Source organism: Apium graveolens, chromosome 6 (genome assembly GCF_009905375.1).
Source record: "Apium graveolens cultivar Ventura chromosome 6, ASM990537v1, whole genome shotgun sequence".
Taxonomy (NCBI): Eukaryota; Viridiplantae; Streptophyta; class Magnoliopsida; order Apiales; family Apiaceae; genus Apium; species Apium graveolens.
In genome coordinates, this window is record NC_133652.1 from 257,793,368 (window position 1) to 257,799,842 (window position 6,475).

The window sequence follows — 6,475 nt, forward strand, 5'->3', positions numbered from 1 at the left end:
AGTCGAGCACGATTCAGATGATACATAACTCATCTCAGTTTGGGGGTTCTCCGACAGAAGACCCCAACATGCACATCAGAGATTTTATCGAGATCTGCGACACTTTCAAGTTTAATGGAGTTTCTGAAGATGCTATTAAGTTGAGGCTTTTCCCATTCTCTCTGCGGGATAAAGCTAAGTGATGGTTACATTCTCTACCACCAGGGTCTATCACCAAATGGGAGGATCTTGCTCAAAAGTTCTTAACTAAATTATTTCCAATGGCGAAGACTGCTGTAATCAGAAACACACTTACTCAATTTGCTCAACAATCTGAAGAATCTTTATGTGAGGCTTGGGATCTTTATAAGGAGATGCTTAGGAAGTGTCCTCATCATGGGATGCCTGACTGGATGATCATTAACTATTTCTATAATGGATTGGGTGCTACTTCTAGACCCATGCTTGATGCAGCATAAGGAGGAGCCTTGTGGGCTAAAAGCTACGATGAAGCTTAAGAATTGATTGAACTGATGGATGCTAATAAATACAAGAATCCTATTCAGAGACTATCTCAGGGCAAGATAGCAGGAATTATGGAGTTAGATGCAGCTACTGCTATAGCTGCTCAGCTTAAGGCTTTAACGATGAAGGTGGATTCTTTGGCTAATTATGGAGTTAATCATATCACTAGTGTCTGTGAGCTTTGTGCTGGTGCCCATGAGACGGAGCAGTGTGCTAATTCTGTGAATCAGCTCAGTTTGTGAGCAACTTTCAGAGGTCACAGCAACCTGTGCCAGCCACCTATCATCCTAACAACCGCAATCATCCTAACTTTAGCTGGAACAATACTCAGGATGCGGTTCAGCAACCTTATCAGCAGTATCCAGCAAAATAATACAACCCTCCTAGTTTTCGGTAACCACAATATGCACCAAAAAAACAACTCCAGCTGCAACAATCTAATGAAAAATCTGAATTGGAGGAGTTGAGGCTCATGTGCAAAAGCCAAGCAGTTTCTATCAAGACCTTAAAAAATCAAATTGGGCAAATTTCTAATGCCTTGCTAAATCGTCAACCTGGTACACTCTCTAGTGACACTGAAGTACCAGGAAAGAGGGAAGCTAAGGAGTAGGTAAAGGCAATTACATTGAGGTCTGGGAAGGTTGCAAATCCCGAACACTCTCAAGTTTCAGATGAAGAAACTATGGCTGAAGAAGAAGTGCAGAAGGAAGTAAAAGTGGAACCAAGGAAGACTACTATTGAACACACTCCTCTTGAGAGTAATACAGGGGAGAAACAGATCTATCCTCCACCTCCCTTTCCTAAGAGGCTGCAGAAGAAAAAGTTGGATAAACAGTTTGAGAAGTTTCTGGAGGTGTTCAAGAAACTTCATATCAACATACTTTTTGCTGAAACTCTTAAACAAATGCCTAGTTATGCGAAGTTTATGAAGGGTATACTATCTCATAAAGTGAAGCTCGATGACTTGGACACCATTGCCATCACAGAGGAATGCAGCGATGTGTTGTAACAGAAGTTGCCTCTGAAGCTTAAAGATCCTGGAAGCTTCACTATTCCTTGTACCATTGGAAAATTGTCATTTGACAAAGGTTTATGTGACTTGGAGCTAACATCAATCTGATGCCTTTGTCAATCTTCAAGAATTTGGACTTACCTGATCTAAAGCCTACTTATAGGACTTTGCAGCTGACCGACCGTTCTATTACATATCCACGAGGCATTGTGGAGGATGTCTTGATCTAGGTGGATAAACTCATCTTTCATGTTGATTTTGTAATTCTTGATTTCGAGGAGGATAAGAAGATTCCCATAATCTTGGGAAGACCTTTCTTGGCTACTGGCCGAACCTTGATAGATGTGTAGAAGGGTGAGCTCACCATGCGAGTGCTGGATCAGGATGTAACTTTTAATATGTTCAATGCCATGAAATTCCCTACGGAAAATGAGGAGTGCTTAAAGGTGGAGGTGGTCGATTCTGTGGTTACTTCAGAACTTGATCAATTGCTAAGGTCTGATGCCTTAGAAAAGGCATTGTTGGGGAATTCCGATAGTGAAGATGATGAAGGTGATGAGCAGTTGCAATATTTGAATGCTTCTCCCTGGAAGCGGAAGATGGATATGCCTTTTAAATCTCTTGGAATGGAGGAGCTGAACAAATCTCTAAAGCGCCTCAATCCATCTATTGAGGAAGCTCATACACTTGAGCTTAAACCATTGTTTGAACACTCAAGGTATGCATTTTTAGGTGATGCATCTACTTTGCCTGTTATTATTGTATCTGACCTTTCAGGTAGTGATGAGGAAAAACTTTTAAAATTTTGAGAGAGTTCAAATCGACAATTGGATGGACGATAGCAGATATTAAAGGAATCAGCCCTTCTTATTACATGCATAAAATTCTGCTAGAGGAAGGTAGTAAGCCTACTATTGAGCAACAAAGAAGGCTCAATCCGATCATGAAAGAAGTTGTGAAGAAGGAAATTATCAAATGGCTGGATGCAGGGATCATCTATCCCATTTCTGACAGTTCTTGGGTGAGTCTAGTTCAGTGTGTACCAAAGAAAGGAGGTATCATAGTTGTTGCTAATGAGAAGAATGAGCTCATTACTACTCGAACAGTCACAGGGTGGAGAGTTTGCATGGACTAGAGGAAGCTGAGCAAGGCCACGAGAAATGATCACTTCCCTCTGCCTTTTATTGATCAGATGATTGACAGATTGGCTAGGCATAAGTACTACTATCTTCTGGATGGCTAATCGGGCTATAATCAGTTTTGTATCGCTCCAGAAGATCAAGAAATGACTACTTTCACTTGTCCATTTGGTACTTTTGCCTTTAGAAGAGTTTCTTTTGGTCTGTGTGGAGCACCGACCATATTTCAGAGATGCATGATGTCTATCTTCTCTGACATGATTGGTCAGAATATGGAGGTGTTCATGGATGACTTCTCTGTGTTTGGCGATTCATTTGATGAGTGCTTGCAGAATCTTGACGACGTTCTTAAAAGGTGTATTGAGACCAATCTGGTTCTCAACTGGGAGAAATGTCACTTTATGGTGTGACATGGCATTATTCTTGGTCACAAGGTCACTAGTAAGGGTCTTGACATGGACAAAGCCAAGGTGGGGGTCATTGAAAATCTTCCTCCACCAATTTCTATTAAGGGAGTTCGCAGCTTTCTTGGTCATGCGGGTTTTTACAGGCGGTTCATCAAGGACTTCTCAAAAATCTCTAAACCTTTGTGCAATCTTCTGGAGAAGGATGTCCCGTTCAAGTTTGATGATGAGTGCCTAGCTGCTTTTTAGTTTTTGAAGAAGAGTTTGATCATGACACCTATCATAACTGCACCTGATTGAAATGAACCTTTTGAGATGATGTGCGATGCAAGTGACTATGCAGTTGAAGCAGTTCTTGGGCAGAGAAAGAACAACATATTTCACGTGGTCTACTATGCTAGTAAGACCCTAAATGGTGCTCAACTGAATTATACTACTACTGAGAAAGAACTTTTGGCCATTGCCTACGGTTTTGAGAAGTTTCGATCTTATTTGCTTGGGGCGAAGGTGACACTTTTCACTAATCACGCTGCAATTCGATATCTCATCTCGAAGAAGGACTTGAAGCCTAGATTAATTAGATGGGTTCTTTTACTTCAGGAGTTTGAATTAGAGATCAAGGATAAAAAGGGTACTGAGGCGCTGATCATCTCTCTCGTTTGGAAGATCCAAATTCAACTTCACAGGATAAGACATTGATAAATGAGTCTTTTCCCGATGAGCAGCTGTTTGGAGTGCAAGAGGAAGAACCGTGGTTTGCAGACATTCTGAACTACCTTGTGAGTAATATCATGCCTCCAGACTTGTCGTACGCTCAAAGGAAGAAGTTTTTTTATGAGTTGATGTGGTACATGTGGGATGAACCTTATCTGTTTAGGCAAGGAGCTGACCAAATCATCAGAAGATGTATTCCGTACAGCGAAAGGGGGGGATCTTGCGAGACTGTCATTCGACTATTTATGGAGGCTACCATGGTGGAGAGAAGACATCAGCTCGTGTCCTTCAAGCGGGATTCTTCTGGCCTACATTATTTAAGGATGTGCATCATTTTATTTTGAAGTGTGATCGATGCCAGCATGTAGGTAATATGTCCATAAGGGATGAGATTCCTCTTAATGTGCTTCTCGCGGGTGAAGTCTTTGATGTTTGGGGAATCGACTTCATGGGGTCGTTTGTCTCATCTTGCAATAATCAGTATATCTTGCTGGTGGTCAATTATGTGTCAAAATGGGTTGAAATCAATGCTTTGCCGACAAATGATGCGAAGGTAGTGCTTAATTTTCTTCATAAGCAGATATTCACATGATTTGAGACTCCAAGAGTCATAATCAGTGATGAGGGATCGCATTTTTGCAATCGCAAGTTCACTGCCATGATGCAAAGGTATAATGTGAATCATCACATCGCTACAGCCTACCATCCTCAGAATAATGGTCAAACTGAGGTGTCTAACAGAGAGATCAAGTGTATTCTAAAAAAAGTGGCGTCTCCGTCAAGAAAGGATTGGTCTTTGAAGCTTGATGAAGCTGTTTGGGCATATAGAACAACATACAAGACTCCGTTAGGAATGTCTCCGTTTCAGTTGGTTATGGTAAAGGGTGTCATTTGCCTGTGGAGCTCGAACATAAAGCGTATTGGGGTTCGAAGAAGTTGAACCTTGATTTGGATGCAGCTGGTAAGAAAAGAATGCTTCAATTGAATGAACTCGACGAATTTCGGCTTCAAGCGTATGAAAACAATAAAATGTACAAGGAAAAAGTCAAGAGGTGGCACGATAGGAGTCTAGTGCTCAAGTCATTTGTGCCGGGATAACAAGTTCTATTATTTAACTCTCATCTCCATCTTTTTCCTGGAAAATTGAAGTCGAGATGGTCCGGGCTTTTCATAATCAAAACTGTGTTTCCACATGGAGCTCTGGAGATTTTTGAGAATGTTCCACGCCAAGCATTCAAAGTAAATGATTAGAGGTTGAAGCATTACTATGGGGATACGGTAAACCATGAGGTGGTTAGTGCCGTTTTATTGTCTACTTGATCTCGAGATTTTACGTCAAGCTAACGACGTAAACCAAGTGCTTCTTGGAAGGCAACCCAAGTTTGTTGTACATTAGTAGGCAGAGGAAGCAGAAAGAAAAGAGAAAAACATAAAAAAATCAAAAAATAGAAAAATTCAGGGCCAACTACAGTAGCACGGCGCGCCCGCGCTGTGGAGCGGGGCGGCCGTGCTATTTTTCTAAAAACTGCGTGCGCCCACGTTGCCTGGCGGGGTGGCCGCACTGAAATGTCAGAAGCACGGCGTGGCCCTAAGGTAGCACGCAGCCGCACTGAGTCCCTGTGTTCGAAAAAACAACAGAAAATAAGAAAAAAATTGGGTACTTTATTCCAAAATCAATTCCCACCCGATTTTTACTCTTCCACATCCCAAATTTCCCTCTCCAAATCAAATCCATTATTCCCATTATTCCCATAATCAATTCTCGCTCCTTTTCCATAACTAATTCTCTCCCAATCTCCTATATATACATACACTTATACACAAGCTTCTCCATCACTTCTCAAACTCTCAAACACACAAATCTCTCTTACAACTTCTATTCTCTCAAATTTATTCAATCTCAATGGCTCCAAAAAGACAGCAAACTCAAGTAAATAGCAACACCACTGATTCTTCGAGTGTGGGTGGTGTGAGGCCTAGACTTTTAACTCTCGAGGCTGAGACGGAGTATGTGAGGCTGCTTTCAAAGCCTATAACCAAGGAGTGTTGTTTTCTGCCATCAGGAAAAGATGGTAAGTTGTTGGAGATAATTTTGGAGATGGGCTGGGTTGCTTTTTGCGAGCCACCCGCTGTTGTGCTCATGGTTGTGGTGCGTGAGTTTTATGCTAATGCTAAGGCGGAGAAGAACGGTTTCACCGTGGTGAGTGAGATGACTGTGGACTATAGTACTGAGGCGATTCGTAGGGTAATTGAGCAGCCCGAGAGGAGGGAGGAACAGGAGAACTGGAACGAGAAGACTCTAGAGGAGTTTGACTTGGATTTGATTGTTGCTACCCTGTGTGTGCCTGAGACTCATTGGAAGTTCAAGAAGGGAACAAATGAGTATGCCACGTTCCCTGCTTCGTGTATGAAAGGTTTGCACGTGCATGAAATTCTTTTATTTGTGCTAACATCATGCCATCTTCTCACGTGCATGAGATTACTGTGGAGCGTGCACGTTTGTTGTGGGAGATTCTTCAGAGAGACTATGTGGATCTTGGGATGGTTATCCATCAGGGTATTCTGAGGTTCTTGTGAGGGAGTACTATGGGTTCGATACCCTATGCATCTATTATGACGAAATTGTGTGTGGCGGTTGGCGTTCATTGGCCCGCACATGAGCAGTTGCATCTCCCTAGTACCCCGATTGATAGTTCAATGCT

At 42.1% G+C, this 6,475-nt stretch overlaps 1 non-coding gene across 1 annotated transcript; it reads right to left on the reverse strand.

Annotated features, from left to right (window-relative positions):
- Positions 1 to 275: 275 nt before the first annotated feature.
- On the reverse strand, positions 276 to 382 carry LOC141669053 (small nucleolar RNA R71). The gene has a single exon (XR_012553352.1). It is a non-coding gene; the product is annotated as a small nucleolar RNA R71 (small nucleolar RNA).
- Positions 383 to 6,475: the final 6,093 nt, after the last annotated feature.